Here is an 18479-nt window from a genome sequence, read left to right on the forward strand (position 1 = left end):
CCTTATTCCTGCTCAGACTCAGTTTTTCCTTCTTTGAAGTGGGATATGGTACATATCTCACAATGTTGCTATGAGGATTAAATGGATTAATACCGTAAAAATGCTTACAGTCATGCCCAGAGTGTTCTTTTTATTGTGGTGCTGTGGATTGAACCCATGGCCTCTCACATTCTGAGTACATTTCTACCATTCCCAGGTCCCCTAATGAGTCTTATTATCAGCATCCAACACAATGTTTAGTACAATGTCAGTGCCCACTACATAAGTTGCTCAGGGGAATTTTATGGTGCAGGAATTATGCCGAGCTTTCATTAGATGCTGGCGTGATTTTTTTTTAAAAAACAAGCTTCCTAGGAGATTATAATTGGGGTAATAAGTATATGGTCAGAAAGTTAAAAAAAATCCCTGGTTGGGCCTTGTGGTGCATGCCTGTAATCTGAGCTACTCGGGAGCAAGATCAAGAGTTCATGTCTAACCTGGATAATTTTGTTTTGTTTTGTTTTTTTGAGACAGGGTCTCACTATGTAGTTCAGGCTGGTCTTAAACTCACTATGTATCCCAGGATGGCCTCGAATTTGCAACAATCCTTCTGCCTCAGCCTCCTATGTTCTGGGATAACAGGTGTGTGCCACCATGCCTGGAAGGTCTAGTTCTAATTTCTGATTAATAAACACACCACTGGTGAAACTTGCCTAATCCAGCAAGAAGGTATGAAGGTGGCTCCACTGATAAGTAGTTATATGTGTACATCCTTTTGGGGGGGTTCCTCCAAAAAAATTATTTTCCTACAGGTAAATTTGGAGGAAACTTTAGGTGATAACAGCTAAGTAGTCAGGGATGCTCAGAAAGACAAGGTAGTGATATTACAGAAGGGTAATGGCATCCTGTGAGGAGAGAATGGAAGGGGGCTTTCCATCACCAGGGGAGCCAGCACTGGCTCTTGTTGCTCAAATCTCAGTGCTAGAGGAGAAAGGTTAAGTGTAGATGTCTCTGATGATTGTGCCTTGAATCTTCATTTGTGGAAGGGGATAAAAAAACAGGACTTCTTTCTTGATTCTCTGACCAACTTTTATGTCTTTTTCTCCTCCCTTTGGTCATACTTGCACTTCTTATCTGAACTCGTTTCAACTCTTAAAGCCAAATCTGTTTTATGTATCACTCCCAGAACTCCTGTCCAGAGGCCAAGCCAGGAAAATGCAAGACTTTGACAGAGAGGGATCAGAGTGCTGATCCGACCTCAAGCTGCTGAGAGAAGTTAATAAGTTTTGAGGCATGCTTTGGCCATTAAGAAGAGTCACCTGCTCTTATGCCTAACTGCTTTCATGATAGCTGTGGCCATACTCTACAAGATGACTGCCCGGACTGCAGCAGGCTCAGATTTAAATTAAGCAGTAGAATTGAATATTGACCAATCAGTGAGCTTGGAGCAGAAAACTTGCTGTTAGATCAGTTTGGACCAATCAGCAGGCTCCAATACAGACCAAACACAGGCCTACTGTGGCTATATAAACAACTCTAAGCCTCCAAGGGTTGGTGTAGGTAAGTTCTCTTTTGTGTACTGTTGCAGTATAGGTACTGTTCAAATCCTAGTTCTAGTGTTTGTGATTTGTCCGGTAGTATGGGTTCCAGAAGTCCTGTAAATTCACTCAGGATTCTCCCTGGACAGTGGGAAAGAGTATTCGCAAACAAAACAAAACAACTCCCCTCCCCCGAAAAACCAACAAAAACCCTACAACCCTACAACAATAGGAGTTACTAGTCCTGAAGAGCTCCAGAGATCAGTGGTGGTTGTTGGGAAACATCAGGGCCCAGAGGACTGAGGGTCATTAGTGGCAAAAGCTTAGAACTGCTAGCAGAGCTGCATTGTGAGGATTCATGATTTGTATCTGAAGGAACCCTCAAATGATGATCTCTGGTTCTTTGCCAGGTAGTTCTGAAGATAGCTTCAGCAGGAAACTGCATGGCAGATGAGAGGGAAGAAGAAAAGGAAGAGAATAACACGGGTTGTATCAATTTCAGCGCTCTAGAGGGCCGAGAACAATTTCTGTTGGAAGAGTTTGAGGTTATCTCCACCTGAGGAAGGAGGAATTGAGGCAGTAAGGTGATCAGTGTTGTTTGGCTCACTTGCTAGAGGTCGTGCGCCCTTTCCGTTGGATCTCCCCCGGAACTATTCTGAGGCAGATTCCCAGTGGGATTTCCGTACAGCATGCACTCCTAAAAGGTCGTCGGTAGCAGATAAACGCCTCTATCCAGGGAAGATTCCCAGTACAGCCCGTACCAGGGAAGATCCTCCTTTAGTGCGTTCACAGCGGAACATTCCTGTCGGTAGCGCGTGTTCCCGTCAGGGTGACCGAGCGTGCGGACCGGGAAGGGGACGCTTTCTAGTGCGGACCGCGAGCGGAGGCTGCGAGCGCCGCCGCTGGAGAAGACCGACGCTCGGCCAGAGCCAGCCCGCGGCGACCGGGCCTGGCTGGCTACTTCCCGCCCCAGCTTCTGCCCCCGCCCCCGCCGTCGCAGACTCTGTCCAAGCGGGCGCGGAGAAACGCTAGGTCCCTTGACCCTGCAGGATCTGGCTGGGCCCGGATCCGCGGCACTGGAGGTGAGAGCCGGTGCCTGCCTCCTGCTCCCTCTCGGGCCGCTGGGACCCGCAACAATGGGGGCAGAGTGGGGACGCAGCCCGGGCCTCTGGCGTGCAGCGGCCTGGGGCAGCGAGGCTTTCCTGGCGGCCTGGACCGTGAGGGCACTGGTTTAGACCTGGGAAACTCCAGTAGCCAGAGGCTTGGAGGAGCGTCTTGGCTTCGTTTCGGGCCCCCGGTGGTGGCTTGATATTTGGGGAAATTTGTAGTCCGGAAAGGGAGTTACAGAGGCACTGAGACTTGGTGATTGTGTACTCTTGACTCCTGATACTAGCGCCCAGAAGGCTAACCATGGCGGGGTGTATGAGAGAAGATTGTGTTTGGAATTTTAGGGGCCTCTGTGTGCTTCGACTCTAAGGCATACAGAGACGTGTCTCCTCCTTATCCACTCCCTAAGGTCTGGAAGTTTGGCAAACTGGGGTCAGGCTGGTTAACACGGAGAGTTTAACTTCTCCGAGGTAACCAGTGAAGGAAGGAGCTCAGCTAGGCACCAGAGAGTGAGCAAAGAGCTAAATCTTCCTCAGCCCAAGTGCACCCAGGCGAAGAGTGGTTCTAAGGCAGGAAACTTGTCCCAGGAGTGAGTGGAGATCAGTGAATAGTGTTCGCTGCTTTGGATTAGGGTGAGATTGGTGGAAATTGTGATTTGAGGATTGCAGGGGAGGGTTGGTAGGCTGCTAAGACTGGAGAGTCAGCTTTATGTGGGTCATGGTGGTGGTAGCCTGGGAGATGAACAAGGAAATTTTGCAGAGTGGTCTTCCTGATAGAGAATGACCTCTTACTGTAGGGGAGTGGGTGACTCAGATCGGTTAGAATTTCTGTCTTTTGCTAGCAGATGTGGCTGACTACATACATTAGTGACTGGACGTTGAGGTGAATAAGATTGCAAGGGGAATTGAGGGGCTTGATGATTTTGTTCCTCAGTAGAGGACAGTGTGAATCTTTCCTTCCTATTCTTAGAGTGACGGCTGTTAAATGACAGTATTTTAAATAGAGATTTCTTTGGGTTATTTGGATCCAAAGCTTTCATCTGTTTTGAATCTTTCTTACTTTGTTTTAAAGTTGTGACCCATACTTTTTAATATTGTGGCTATTATTTGTGATGATAGACAAGTAGATATCATGATGCGTCTAATATAAAAGCCTATTTTTACTGATTTGTATGCCATTGTTCAGTGTATGTGACTCTAGAGAGGGATGTGAAACTCCTAATAGTTTACTATGTTGTTAAAAGCACTTTGTATCTTTAAATATATGAAACTTTGTTTTTTCTTGTGCCATGAGATGATTAGCATTGAATTTGCTAAATCTTAACAACTGTCATTTCAGCACCCTGCTGACTGTCATAAAACAACTTCACTAGAAGTGTTACTGCCTTCAGTGAATTTGGTCTGTACACTGTTGCCCTGTGACAATCTGTATCATTGAAAGGCAGTGTGCAATCTCCACCTCTGGCCTGCAGCTGTGGGCCAGAACTCTGACTCAATTATTCAGGCAAAATTTGCTGTGTTGTCTGTAGATATTTGAAAAAGAGACCTACATGAAGACAAACAGCCTCAGAATCATTTCACCTTCTGAATTTACTTAGAGTCTATTTAGGAAGTACTGCCTAATTAGTATATGGTATAAGTTTTCATGCGAGATGTGAGGTAAGTCTATTTGTACCTGTACTGATAGTTCTAATTATTCTAGGGATTTATTCTTAAGCTTTAAAAAATTATTTCCCTTCAAAAGCTTTCTTTATCTTTTTAAGATTTTTCTATCTTAAGTCATCTTTCGTAAACTCATACCTGTTACACATTATGCTAGGCACTATGTTAGGCGCCTGTACATTGGTGCTAGTATTTTTGATTTTTTTAAAAATGAGTCTTGCTCTGTAGTGCAGGCAGGCCTTGAACTTGCTATTTAGTCCAAGCTGGACTCAAACTCGTGATTCTCCTGCTTCAACTTTCGTGTTGGGATTATAAGTGTGTGCCACCGTGCCCAGTTTCTTCTGACATTTTGATTGTTGTAGTTCCTGTTTGGAGGTGGCTACACATCTGTGACTGAAAGAAGTTATGAAGGTGTATCAAGCTTTTAGTCAGCAAACTCTTGAATAGAGTATTTTGTATTGACTTTGTATAACGGCAATTGATAACTTCAAATTTCCATGCAAAAAAACAGTTATAAATAGGGGATAGTGGTGCATGCCTATAATCCCAGCTCTTTGGGAGGCTGAGGCAGGAGGATTACAAATCCCAGTCCAGTCTGGGTAACTTAGTGATTTAGGGAGACCCTGTCTTAAAATAAAAAATGGCTAAGGATATAAACCTAGTGCAAAGGCCCTGGGTTCAATTCCCAGTACTGTAAGGAAACAAAAACTTAGCTATAGCTATATGTTTACATGGGTATGGGATTGTTTTTGCATTATTTTATTTAAGTATACCTGTTAAATTTAAGTACTTCTGTAGAAAAACCACAGGGTAAATCAGTTTGTTTTGGTGTGTGCCTTAATGATCAGTGATTTACAAGTACCGTACATCTGTTCAGGTTCCTCAGGAAGCCATGATATTCTCCTTTCCACTGTGGTTTTGGGAGCATGAAGGCATTACTTACACCTTATATCTGGTTCACTGTATGTAGGCTGGGAGTATCTGCTCACTGCTTGGCGTGCTCTCCTGTGGAACATCAGGAATAAGACTGAGGTAAGCCGGGGTCTGTTTGAAGTTGCTTGCCTCTTAATTTTCACTGCATAAAATATATTGTTAACCTGAATGTTTTTTCCTTTAGCTGTTAGCCATCATTCTAATCTAGTAAAATGAAATTATTCTTTATACTTTTCTTTTATATCTATCTATCATCTATCTATCTATATCATGATCCAAAGTAAATGAAGACCTTTAAAATCAAGGCACTTAGATCGTAAGTAAATTCTTTGAAATAGCTCTCATTTTTTATTTGGAATGCTGCATTCACTTGGTCAAAGAAACTAAAAGCTGATTCATATGTTTCTTTGAAAACAACATGATTACAGTGGTACCTTGGTTCACATATATGTACTCTGCTTACAAATTGATTGCAACCAGAATTATGGAGAGAATTGCCTTCATTGAGGAAAGAGCTATGCTTCAATTCATGGACCAATTTCTTTCCATGAATCTGGTTGAAGACAGAACTGGATAATCAAATCAAATTTCCCTATAAGGTCAACATTGACAGCAACCATTGAATTTGATTTGGTTCTTGTCCATCTTGCTTTGTGACCAAAATTGTGGAAAGAATCACTTTCATGAACTGAGATACCATTGTGCTTAAATGTTTTGGCTACTTCTTAGTCAAATGGATCAACTTGGAAATTCTTGAAGAGAAGGCTTAGAGATTTTAGTTCTTTTGAAAAATTCTGAGAATTATCTGATATAATGGGAAGAACATGGTCCTTGAAGTTTAAAATCATTCCGTCTTTGTTTCTCCTTCACATTTTGAGCCTGGGTAAGTGCTTAACCTCTCTGAGCTGTGGTTTTGTTTTTCATCTGTAAAATGGCACTAATAGGACTTTTTTTTTTTTTTTTAAATGATACTGGGGATTGAATTTAGTGTCTTTGTGTTAAGGTACATCTTCAGTCCTTTTGTTTTTTATTTTGAAACAGGGTCTGGCTAAGTTGCTCAGGCTGAGTTTGAACTTGGAATCCTCTTGCTGCAGTCTCCCGAGCTGCAGGGATTACAGTCATGTAGCACCATGCCTGGCCTTCTTTGTAGATTTAAGTGAGGATTGAAGAAGGGGGCCTAGTGCTTTGTGATTGGTCAGTGCTGGTTGTTAGTAGAAGGTACTGTGTATTATGCAGGGGCCACTGTTGTAAAAAATTCGTAATAGGAATGTAGCTAGGTTCTGTGTATGAAGGAGGCTGTTACCTTGTCTGATGAGGAAGATGGCTATATAATGTGCATCTCCTGGGACTCGTAAAGGAATTGTTGAGGTAGTCTTTAGCTAGTACTAGTTAGCAAGAGTCCACGCTATTAAGTCCAAGGTCATTCTTGGTTCTGGTGGATTTTTTCCTGGCAATTTCTGTGGAGAAGCCAGGAAATGACAGGTATATTCTTATTTGGTAACAGTGGACAAACCCATGATAGATTGTGGCAGGCAGTATTATGATCTCTGCCTCTGATCAGGATATTTCTCTAGGTTTTTGGTTTTTTTTGTTTGTTTGTTTGTTTTATTTTTTTCAGTGACATTAGAGGACTGGCTTTGGTGTTTTGGCCTGGAAGGCTGTAAATCTCCAAATGCTGGAGAAATTTGTTGTCTTTCTCTAATTGGGGCTACTTTGATAGAATCTAGCACTCTGTTCAGATTGATTTTCTTTCTCTCTCTCTTTCTTTCTTTCTTTCTCATTGCTGGGGATCAAACCCACAGACATATTTTTGATAAACAGAAGGTTCGCAGGTTTTGTTATAGAATTGTTTGGTTTTATTTTTTCCTTGTGAGAGAAAAAAATAATTCCCATTAATATTTTAAACAATTAAGTAGAAACCAAAAGTGATTTGAAGTAACTGGCCCCTAAATCTCTTAGCATTTTCCCCTAGTCATTTCCCCTGCTCCATTTGTTGTGGTCTTTAATTCCCATTAAGAGTAAATAATATTCCTTTGGCCTCAAAATACCACTCTAGCCTTGCCATGTTTCTGCTTCAATATCTCACAAGGACCTTTATGAATTGGTCCCTCCTGTATCTTACAGTTTCTCTTCTGCCATAAATCCTCTGGCACTAGAGGCTAAGTTATAACGAATTCCTGGAAGGTGCTAGCATGCCAGTACCTTGTACTAGTTTTCTTTCTCATTCTAGTATGTATCTGACTTTAAGACTAGAATGACGAGTTCAGGGACTACCTTCTCTTAGTAAAAGTCTTCCCTGTTTCCATGAATGCCTCTCCTTTGTATGACATTGCATTTTGTACAAGCTTCTTTCTCCTCTTTTTATGTCTCTTTTTTTAAATACAGAGTCTCACTATGTATTCCAGGCTGGCTTTGAACTCACTGAATAGTCAACAATACTGGCCTTAAACTCCTAGAAGTCCTCCTGCCTCAGCCTTCTGGATGCTGGGATTACAGGTGTATGCCACCATGTCCAGTTGTGATCATCTTTTATATGATTACACTGTACTGTTAAATTTTGGTATGTTTGTGGTTTCCTTGCCTAGATTATGACCTACTTGAGGGTCTTGTCTTGTTTACTTTTACATTTTACTTGTCTAAAGCTTTGTGAATGAAAAAAATAAATGCCTTCTGCTTATGAAAGGATAGGAAGTCATTTCATATGATTTCTGACTTTTGGCTGCATCTGATCCATGCTGAAACAGTGTCTCTGCCTTTGTATTCCCAGGATGCTAAAGGCAACAATGTCTTTCTGTGAAAATGTATTGCTTATTTCATATGTACATGGTTTTGAAACTGGGGGCTGTTACTTTTTCTCTTTTATCTTGCAAAAGTTTCTTTTGGGATGCTGGAAGTAGTACTGCACATCTGTAATCCTAGCTTTTGAGAGGCTTGAGGTAGGAGAATCTCCATGAGTTCAAGGCCAGTCTGTTCTGCATTTTGAGTTCAAGGTTAGCCTGAACAACAGCAACAAAAAGTTTCCTTTGGGAGAGAATGTGGTAGTTCTTCATTGGTATTATCTAGATTGGCTTATTTTTTTGGGGGGATGCTAGAGATCAAACTTGGGATCTTGTGCTTGTGAGGCAGGTGATAGTACCACTGAGTTAAACCCCCGGCCCTAGATTGGCCATTTATTGCCCTAAGCACTTTATCCTTATGTATGAAGAAATGAAAAGTGACTTTAGGTAACAGGTTTCTCCACCTGCCTGGGAATGAAATGATTTTTTTTTTTTTTTTTGATACAGGGGATCGAACTCAGGTCCTTATGCTTGTGAAGCAGGAGCCAGAACCACCGAGCTAAATCCCCAGCCCAGGAAATGACTTTTTGGGTTGGATGGGTTTTAGGGGCTTGAACCTAGGGGCCTTTGCACTGAGCTACATCCCTATTCCTTATTTATTTTTTGAGACAGGGTCTCACTAAATCAATAATTTATCTTTTCCCTTATTTCCTTTTGCCTAAGGGAAAAGAAAAAATATGAGAAAATGAAAAAATGGAAACAAAGTCACTGTACATAGGGAAGGGTGGGAGGCGTGAAGGGAAGGCAGGGGTATGGGGTAAAATGAGAAGTAATATCTGTCATTAAAGGTACAAGATCTGAGTGATAAGTGTAACTGTACTGTATACTTAAAAAGTACCAATAAACTCAATGAGGAAAAAAAATTTATCTAGGCTGGGCTCAAACTTGTGAGCCTCTTGCCTCAGTTTCCCAGAATGCTTGGGATTCCAGGTATCTGAGACCACACCCAGCTGGGAAATGAATTTAACACTAGGACATTGTGACTTTTTCTGGCTTTTTGGAGACCTGGCTGAGCTTATTGTTACCATATTCAGGAAATAAAATTGTTCAAACATTATTTAGAAATTTGAATTCAGTGACTACGAAAACATTTGTACCAGTTCTCTGCTCAGCTGTACTAATACTGAAACTGATATATTATTCTCTGTCAGGATGCTGGATATTCTGGGTTATTTATTAGAAGGTATAGAATTATAGTAATTCATCCAGTCACTCTCTTAGTTCTTAGTAGTAAAATAACTTAAGAAAATACTGTCTAAATTACCCTAATTTTCATGACTGATCAGACCACATAGAAATCAAACTGAAGATGATGTTAGGTAGCTTATAGAAGGCAATATAATACAGTTATTCTTTTATGCCAGCAATGAACATAGATTTCCTAAAAGGAAACTAGCTTTTGTTAGGTTAAAGATTAAAAATTGATATGAGATAAAAGGAAAATTGAGGCAAAAGCATAAGGCACTTTAAATTTAGCAGCAACTGTTAAAGAAGTTTTGTGAGCAGTGTTGAGATGTTGAGAAGCTATTATAATATAGGTTGGAAGCAATAAAAACATGGAATTTTCACTGCATAGGCATACTGAAGATGCTAGCACTCAAAGTTTTACAGCAGCATTGCTAAAGAAATGAAAAATTACTGACATAACTGTAAGTTTACTTTGTATTGTGTGATACTATACTTTATAAAAGTACATTATAAAAACATTTATTTATAAAAACATTACTTCAGCAACCCTGTGAGGCAGATGTCCCCATTTTATAGACAAAGAAGCAAACCTGAAGAGTGGCTTGCTCAAAAGTGTGCAAAGATAGTAAGATATAAGCCAGAGTTGCCATGCTAGTTTGCTTTTTTTTCCATTTTTTTGAGACATAGTATTGCTATGTATCTCAGGCTGGCCTCAAACCTGTGGCAATCCTCCAGTCTCAGCCTCCTGTGTACTGGAATTACAGGCATGTGCCACGATGCCCAGCATCATACTAGTTTTCTGATTCTACATTTATTGCCCTTTCATGCCCTCATAGAATATTGGAAGGGTTTCTAACTCCAGACTTCATACCACTAAAGGATATGTGCAAAAGGAGATACCACACATGCAGCAGTGTACTGGCTTACCAGCAGCCCAGTGCCTAGAAGAGCTAGACGCGGAGGAGCCTAGGGGAGCCCCACCCTCCTCATGAATCACTTAGTGATTAAGAGGAAAACCCAGAGCCAGGTGGGGAAGGATTTGCAATTGAACCCCGTGACATGAGTAAAAGTCTTCCTCCTAATATGATGTTGTGTAGAACTTGGAAGAAATGTGGAAATTTGGGAAAGAATCCTTTGGGCGGGATTCTGGCTTGAAATTACACTCTCATTTTCATTGTTTGTGTCTTCTAGTCCCACTGTTGCCCACCCTTCATCTCTCCCTCTTTATCTCCCATGTTTTGCCTGTTTCATTGTAGCCTGGATGCTAGTTGACCATAGTCCATGGCTTCAGTGCTACTTTTCCCAGGTCTTAGAACCCTTTCTTCTTTGATTTTGTGCTCTGTCTGCTGTACCAGTTGCTATCCTGAATTCTCTTTCCTGATGGCTTTCAATGCTTCCACCTGTGCTTAGTAGTTTTTTTTTTTTCTTTGTGTTTTGAGGTGGGTGCAGTTCAGGAAAATGTGTTGTCCTGGTCACAGGCAGTTCCCACTGTCCCGCTAGAGTTAAGCTCTCCCTGACCTTCAAGGTTCTTGTATCCTGTCTCCAAAGTGCCACATTTCCCATTGTATCTGCTTTCTTGTTCCCAAAACTTGTCCTTTTCTCAGGCCCATCACCTATGACATCTCTTTAGGTCTTGTGCTCTTTAATATTGTCTCATCCTTTCTATCACTGTACTTTCCTTTTCTCTTCCTCTTCCGCCTCCTCCTCCTCTTCTTCTCCCCGCCGCCCCACCTCTCTTTCTTGTATTTTGAAACAAGGTCTCACTGTACTGTAGTCCAGACTGGTCTTGGATGACTCACTGTGTAGCCCAGGCAGGCCTTAAACTCATGGTGATCCTCCTGTCTCAGCCTCCTGAGAACTAGGTTTAGAGGTGTGCACCACTACGCCTGGCATATCACCCTACGTTTCATCAGTCAATCTCTTGCTTTTGGAAGTCCTTGGTTTTTTTCCATTTGTTACACAAGTTCAGTAATGTGTGAGCACAGTAAAATTCTAACCTTTTAAATTAGGGAAAGGAACCCATAAACCTGCATCTCAATGTTAACCATCATTAAGAATTTGACCTATATTTCTCCAGATTTTTTTTCCCATTGTGCTTGTCAACAGATGTTTGTGTAAGATAAAATAATTTTTTGTGGAAATGAGATCATGATACATTGCCTTTTCTATAACTTGCTCTTCTTTTTTTTCATTTGAGCTTTTTTAAAAAACAGTTTTCCTTGTTTAGGTCATAAGTATGTATGGTATCTTTTAATGCTCACATATTACATTGTGTATGTCAGTGTTTCTAGTTCAGTAGTGGTAGATACACATATTTGTGTGTGTGTGTGTGTGTGTGTGTGTGTGTGTGTGTGTGTGTGTGGTATTAGGGGTTGAACCTAGGGCTTTTGAACTAGGGCTTTTGAGCAATATCCCCAACCCTTTTAAAATTTTTATTTTGAGACAGGTCTTGCTAAGTTGCCTAGACTGGACTTGAACTTGTGATCCTCCTGCTTCAGAGCATTTGGATTGTAGTCCTGATCTACCACACTTGACTTCCATTTCTTTGTAGTTCCAAGCATCCTTGTATATATATTTCTGTGTACTTTTTTTGCATACTATCTTCTGTACTTTGTATACTTCACAGATATGTTTGTACAAGTGGAATTTCTCTCTTTCGCTTTCTTTCTTTTTCTGTGCTAGAGATTGAACTCAGGGCCTTTGCACTGGGTTATATCCCTAGTCCTTTTTAAAATTTTGAGACAGAATCTCACTAACTGGCTAAATGCCCAGGCTGGGCTTGGGTTCACAGTGGTTCTCCTGTCTCGGCCTCCAGAGTGCTGGGATTATAGGCATGTGCCACCACGCCTGGTGAAAGACTTTTTACTTAATATTTATTCTCCTTGTTCTAATGAAGTCTCCCCCTCACCACCATTTTTCTTCAGAGAAGAGCTGCACATGAGTAGCCTTTTTTTTTTTCCTAAGCGCTGGGAATTGAACTTAGGACCTCACAAATGAGCTACATCTCTAGCCCTGATTTTCATTATGTCACAGAATCTCCCCTAAATTGCCCAGGATCCAGAGTTCTGGGATACAGGCAAGACCTACCAAGCCTGACTAGGTGGACTTTTTGTTATAGAAAATTTAATATACATATATAGTAGTAGAGTATAATGAACTCTTATTGTTATAGTTTACATAAAAAATGTTCCCCAGGAGGCTCATGTGTTCAGAGGTGAGACTTTTGGAAGGTTGATTAGATTATGGTACAGTAACTCCATTAATGGGTTAATCTGCTGATGACTTCATAGCTGAATGTGCTGTTAGGAGATGGGGCCTCATTGGAGGAAGTGGGTAACTCAGGGCTAACCTAGAAGTGTATTTTGTGTCCCTAGCCCCTTGTCCTCTCTGGCTCTTTCCCTTTCTGCTTCCTAGCTGCCATGAAGTGAGCAGCTTTCCTCTGCCATGCTATTCTGTTCTGTTTCTGCCATGGTGCTAGAGAATCATGGACTAGAACCTCTGAAACCATGAAACAAAATAAACTTATCTTTTAGGTTGTTTTTCTCAGGTATTTGGACACAGTCATAAAAAGCCAGCTGCCACACTCATGTACTCATCACTCAGTTTTAGTGATTATCAATACTTCCTCAATTTTCTTATATTGTACTCCTTACTTTTTGGCATTTTTAAAGCTAAATCCTAGACACTGTCACTGAGTGTTTTTAAATAATGGGAACATTTTACTTTTATTTTTATTTTTGTTTTTGTTTTTTTGCACCGCTGAGCTAAATCCCTGGCCCTTTATTATTTATTTATTTATTTATTTTTGGTACTGGGGATCAAACTTGGGTCCTTGCACTTGTGAAGCGGGAGGTGGAACTACTGAGCTAAATTCCCTGCCCTATTTTTATTTATTTATTTTGGTACTGGGGGTTGAATTTAGGACCTTGCATTTGCGAGACAGGCAGTGGCACCTCTGAGCTGAATCCCCAGTCCAGAACATTTTATTTTAAAAACATAACTATTGTTATAGTTTGGATCTAGATGCCCCTCCAAAGCCTCATTAGTCTTAGATGGGGCTTTTTCAGAAGTGTCTGAATCTAGAGTGCGTGATGCTTGGGATCAGGGTTGTGTGATCACTAAATCAGTATACTGATTGACTTGTCACCACCTAATCCTGGTAGCCTGGATACAATATAAGGGACAGAAAGAGGCTTGTCTTCTCCCTTGTTGCTTTGCTACCTTCAATCTGCCATGAACTGTTGTCCCTCTGCCATGTGCCACCCTGCCTTGGAGCCAGCCAGTTATGGACTAAAACCTCAACAAATTGTGAGCTAAAATTAACCTTTACCCTTTTAATTTTGGGTATAAGGTATTTTGTCTCAGCAGTAAGAAAAGAAATACAACTGTGATTCTATTTTGGCCCTGATAAAATTTAACAGTATTTCTTAAACAGAGAAGACTTGGTTTTGTTTTGTTTTGTGGTACTGGAGGTTGAACTCAGGACCTTGCACTTGCGAGGCACACACCGTGCCATTGAGCTAGATCCCTGGCCCAAGACTAGGCTTTTAAGCTTACCTCTGATACGTGACATTTATTTCAGATAATTCATAAGCTTGTTTTCTCATCATGAGATGTGGTGAGGATGTTGATAATCCTACTTTATAGGGTGTTGTGAGGTTATTTCATTTATTCTCACATAAAATGCACAGCGCTTAATTGGGGGCTCAGAGATTTTTGTCTTTTACTCTTTATTTTAAAAAATTAAACATTTTTGTTTCTATATGTTCCACATTCAGTAGATAATTATTGAACACCTCTGTGTCAGCTACAGAGGACACACTGACTGGCTTCTGGGGTCCTACACTTTGTTGATTCTTTTCTTTGCTCTCCTTTTTCACAGTACTGTAGTTTTCATTGTAGAGGTCTTTTACTTCCTATGTTATTATATTGATTCCTAAGTATTTAAATTTTTTGGATGCCATTACTTCCTATGTTATATTGATTCCTAAGTATTTAATTTTTTTAGATGCTATTATGAAAGGTCAATTTTCACTAATTTCTATTTCAGTTTGCTATTTGTGTACAGGAATGTTATTGAATTTTGAATATTGACTTTGTATCCAGCTATACTATTTAATTTGGTTATTAAATATAGAAGTTTTTGGTGGAGTTTTGAGGGTCTTCTATATAGAGTATCATGTCATAGGCAAATAATGATAATTTAACTTCTTCCTTATCCTTATTCCTTTTACTTTTTTTTTTCTTGTCTAATTGCTCTGGCTAATGTTTTCAGAATGATATTAAATAAGAATGGTGACAGTAGGACATCCTTGTCTTGTTCCTGATTTTAGAGTGAAAGCTTTCAGATTTTGTCCATTTATATGATGGCTTAGTTTGTTATAGATGACTTTTATCAGATTGAGATAAAGACCATCTATACCAAATTTCTGTAGGGTTTTAATCATGAATGGGTATTGGACTTTGTCAAATGCTTTTTCTACATCTATTGAGTTGATCATATGGTTTTTGTCCTTGGCTCTGTTAATATGTTGTATTACATTTATTAATTTGCCTATTTTGGACTACACCTGCATCTGTAGGCTGAATCCTACTTAGTCATGGTGTACAGTCTTGATGATTTGCTGCATTCTGTTTGCCCAGGACCTTATTGAAGATTTTTTCATCCATGTTCATGAGAGAGATTGGCCTCCTATCTTCTCATTTTTAGTTGGATCCTTCTCTGGTTTTGGTATCAGAGTAATGCTTATTCTAAGAAATGAATTTGGGAGTATTTCTTCCCTTTAAGTTTCATTAAAGAGTTTGAGAAGTGATGCCATTAGGTCTTCTTTAAATTTCTTGTAGAATGCGGCAGTGAATCCATCAGGGCCTGGGCTTTTCTTTATTGGTAGGTGTTTTTTTTTGTTTGTTTTTTGGTATCGGGGATTGAACTTGCACTTGGGAGGCAGGTGACGGAACCTCTGAGCTAAATCCCTGGCCCTGTTGGTAGGTTTTTAATTACATCTTCAATTTCATTGGCTGATATTGGTTTATTTAGAAGTTTTATATCTTCTTGATTCAGTTTTGGTTTGTCCCATTTTTGTATTTTCCATCTTATTAGAATATAGGTTCTTGAAGTAGATATTGATGATCTTTCTGCAGAGTCTGTTGTGATTTTACGTTTTTCATTTCTTTTTCGTTTGTTTGTTTTTTGAGACAGGGTCTCACTATGTAGTTGAGACTGACCTGGAACTCACTATGTAGCCCAGGCTGGTCTTGAACTCACAGTGATCCTCCTGCCTCAGCCTCCTGAGTGCTGGGATTACAGGTGAGTGCCACAACGCCTGGCCCGTTTTTCATTTCTAATTGCATAGATTTAAGTCTTTCCTTTCTTTAAATAAGGTTAGCTAAGGGTTTATCTATTTATTTAATCTTTCAAAGACCAACTCTTCAATTCATTGATTCTTTGTATTTTTTTTTAAGTCATCATTGCATTAATTTTGGCTCTAATTTTTATAATTTCTTCCCTCATAGAAGCTTTGGGCTTGACTTGCTTTCCTTTTTGTAGAAGCTTGAGGTTCAATATTAGGTTGTTTTTTTAAGCTCCCTCTGTTTTTCTGATTGAGAATTTATTGCTATAAATTTACCTTGTAGGACTGCTTTCATTGTGTCCCATAAATTCTGGTATATTGTATTATCATTATCATTTAATTGTAGAAACTGATTTCTTTTTAAAATTTCATCTGTGACTCACTGGTTGTTCAAGAGGTTGTTATTTAATTTCCATGTATTCATGTAGGTTTTGTGGTTTCTTTGGCCATTGAGTCCCAATTTCATTGCATTATGGTCTGATATTATGTATGGGATAATGTCAGTTTCTTTGCATTTATTTAAACATGTTTTCTAGTTAATATGTGGTCTGTTTTGGAGAAAGTCCTGTGTGTAGCTGAGAAGAATGTGTATTCTGATGTGGGATGGAATGCTCTGTGGACATCTAGTAAGTCCTTTTGCTCAAAACTTTGGCTCAATTCCAGTATTTTATTGTTGATTTTTTTTTTGTCTAGTTGATCTGTCCATTTGTGACAGTGGGATAGTGAGAGGTCCCCATTACAACTATATTAGTGCTTGTACAATTTTTCATATACATTAGTATTTGTTTTATATACTTGGGTACACTGTTCTTTGGTGCATATATATTTATTATTGTTATTTCTTCCTCTTAGATTGTTCCTTTTAAGGATGTAATGACCTTCTTTGTCTCTCTTAATCAATGTTGGCTTAAATCCACTTTGTCTGCAAGTAGAATAGCTTACTCCTGCTCTTTTCAGGTTCCTGTTGCATGTAATATTGTTTTCCATCCTTTGACTTCAGTCTGTGAATTTCTTTTTGAATTAAATGTGTTTCTTATATGCAGCATATTGTTGGATCTTGATTTTGATTTATTCTGCCAATATGTTTCTTTTGATTGGTGAATTGATGCTATTAACATTGATAGTTATGACATACATATTGTCGTATCTCTGTCATGTTATTTTCCTGTGATTGGCTTCCTTCTTTCCTTTTTTGTTTAATTTCTTGCCTTGCCTGATGGATTCATTCTGTTGGGATTCATGGAGTTGCAATCCTTATTGTCTCTTTCAGAATATCCTTTAGAACACTTTAGAGTGCTGTTTTGATGGTTATGAATTTCTTCAAGTTTTCTTTGTCACAGAAGTATCTCATTTCTCCATCAATTTTGAAAGATAGTTTTGAAGGGTACATCAATCTGAATTGGAGGTGGTTTTCCTTTAGGCCTTTAAGTACTTCACTCCCACCTCTCCTAGTCTTGATGGTTTGTGTTGAGAAGTCTGCTGTGATTCTGCTGGGCTTTCCTTTTGAGATTATTTGTTTCTTTTCTCTAACAGCCTTTATTATTCTGTTTTTGTGTTGATTTTCTGGAGTTTTGATTATACATGTTGGGGAAGATTTTTTTTTTTTTATTGTGGCTCATTGGAGTCCTATATGCCTCACTTATGTGTATGTCAAATTCTTTTTTCCTGTCTGGGAAGTTTTCTGCCATTACATCTGTAAACAGGTTTTTTTTAATATCCTTTGCCCTAACTCCTGCTTTTTCATTGACTCCGATTAATCTTATATTATTTTTTTGATGCAATTTACTTTATTAGCTACTTTTTCAGCAGACATTTGCCAAGTAACAAGAGTGTTTCTAGCAATCCCCTCAGTCCTACTTGATTGTTCTTTTCTTAGTGAAAGAAAGGTAACACATTCTTTATCCAGCTAGTGAGAGAAAAGAACACAAAACAGCTTCCATGGCCATCCTTAACACTGTAGATTACATTTAAACTCCTTTGGTTCAAGGTTTTCAAGACTTTTGGTGGTCTAGCCACTGCTTGTCTATGTCTACAGTAGGTTTTCTTACCCTCCACTCTATTGATATTTTGTTACATAATATTTGATTATAGGAGATGGTTATGTGCATTACAGGTTTTTAGTAGCATTCTTGGCCTGTATTTATGAGATGACCTCTGTGGGAGCCCTATCACATCCAAATGAGAATCACTGCACTTTGAATCAACTAGCAAGTGCTGGATTCATTTCTCGTGGTCCCTTGCTATTTTTAAGAGATCTCTCTTTTCATGCTTGTTAATCACAATCTTGTCTTCTATATCTGATATATTCTGTCCTCACATTGGCTCATTCTGCTGCATATTTCAGTGGTGTTTTTAATCTCCTAGTTATCTGTTTGAATCTGTTTCATGGCTTCTATTTCTTTCTTATTTTGGGCGTTTATGGTTTCCACCATGTTCCTGAACTTTTCTATTTTTTAAAATCTGTATTTGCATTTATGGTTATATAACAAAATCAAGAATGAATCCAAAAATTGTATGCAGTAAATAATGAGCCCTGAAAATGGTGATTTTACCCTTGGGGAGAAGATTTAAAAGGGTTAGGGGAGAAAAAAAAAATAGAAGAAGAGGAAGAGATCAGAAGAAACTAGAGGACAAACTAAGAAACTGGTGAAAAAGATGGGTGGAAAGAGTTACAGGAATAGAACAGAACAGAATAACAACAAAGAACTAGAAACTTCAAACAATCAAGAAAAAAACAAAGCAAGAGCCAGAAAGGAAGAAAAAAGAAAAGAAAAAAAAGAAGAAAAGGAAAAAGAAAGAAAAAAGTCCAATTTAAGATGTGTCTCTGCTATCACTGGTAGGCAGCATGGGCAGAGTCCAGTGCTGAATTGATTAATCCCTGCAAGC

The 18479-nt window shown here is 39.3% G+C and overlaps 1 protein-coding gene across 4 annotated transcripts in view; it reads left to right on the top strand.

Moving 5' to 3' along the window:
• Positions 1–2401: 2401 nt before the first annotated feature.
• Positions 2402–18479, top strand: part of Rad54l2 (RAD54 like 2) — a 103178-nt gene continuing 87100 nt past the window's right edge. For 2 of the 4 annotated variants that reach the window (XM_010625373.1, XM_010625378.1), the window contains exons 1-2: positions 2402–2599; positions 5163–5317. The gene's annotated coding sequence lies outside the window, so the exon portion shown is untranslated. The remainder of the gene's footprint in view (positions 2600–5162; positions 5318–18479) is intronic. The other 2 variants (XM_010625375.1, XM_010625377.1) reach the window with 2 other exon arrangements.

Source organism: Fukomys damarensis, unplaced genomic scaffold, assembly GCF_012274545.1.
Source record: "Fukomys damarensis isolate Sample0158 unplaced genomic scaffold, DMR_v1.0_HiC HiC_scaffold_37, whole genome shotgun sequence".
NCBI classification, from domain to species: domain Eukaryota; kingdom Metazoa; phylum Chordata; class Mammalia; order Rodentia; family Bathyergidae; genus Fukomys; species Fukomys damarensis.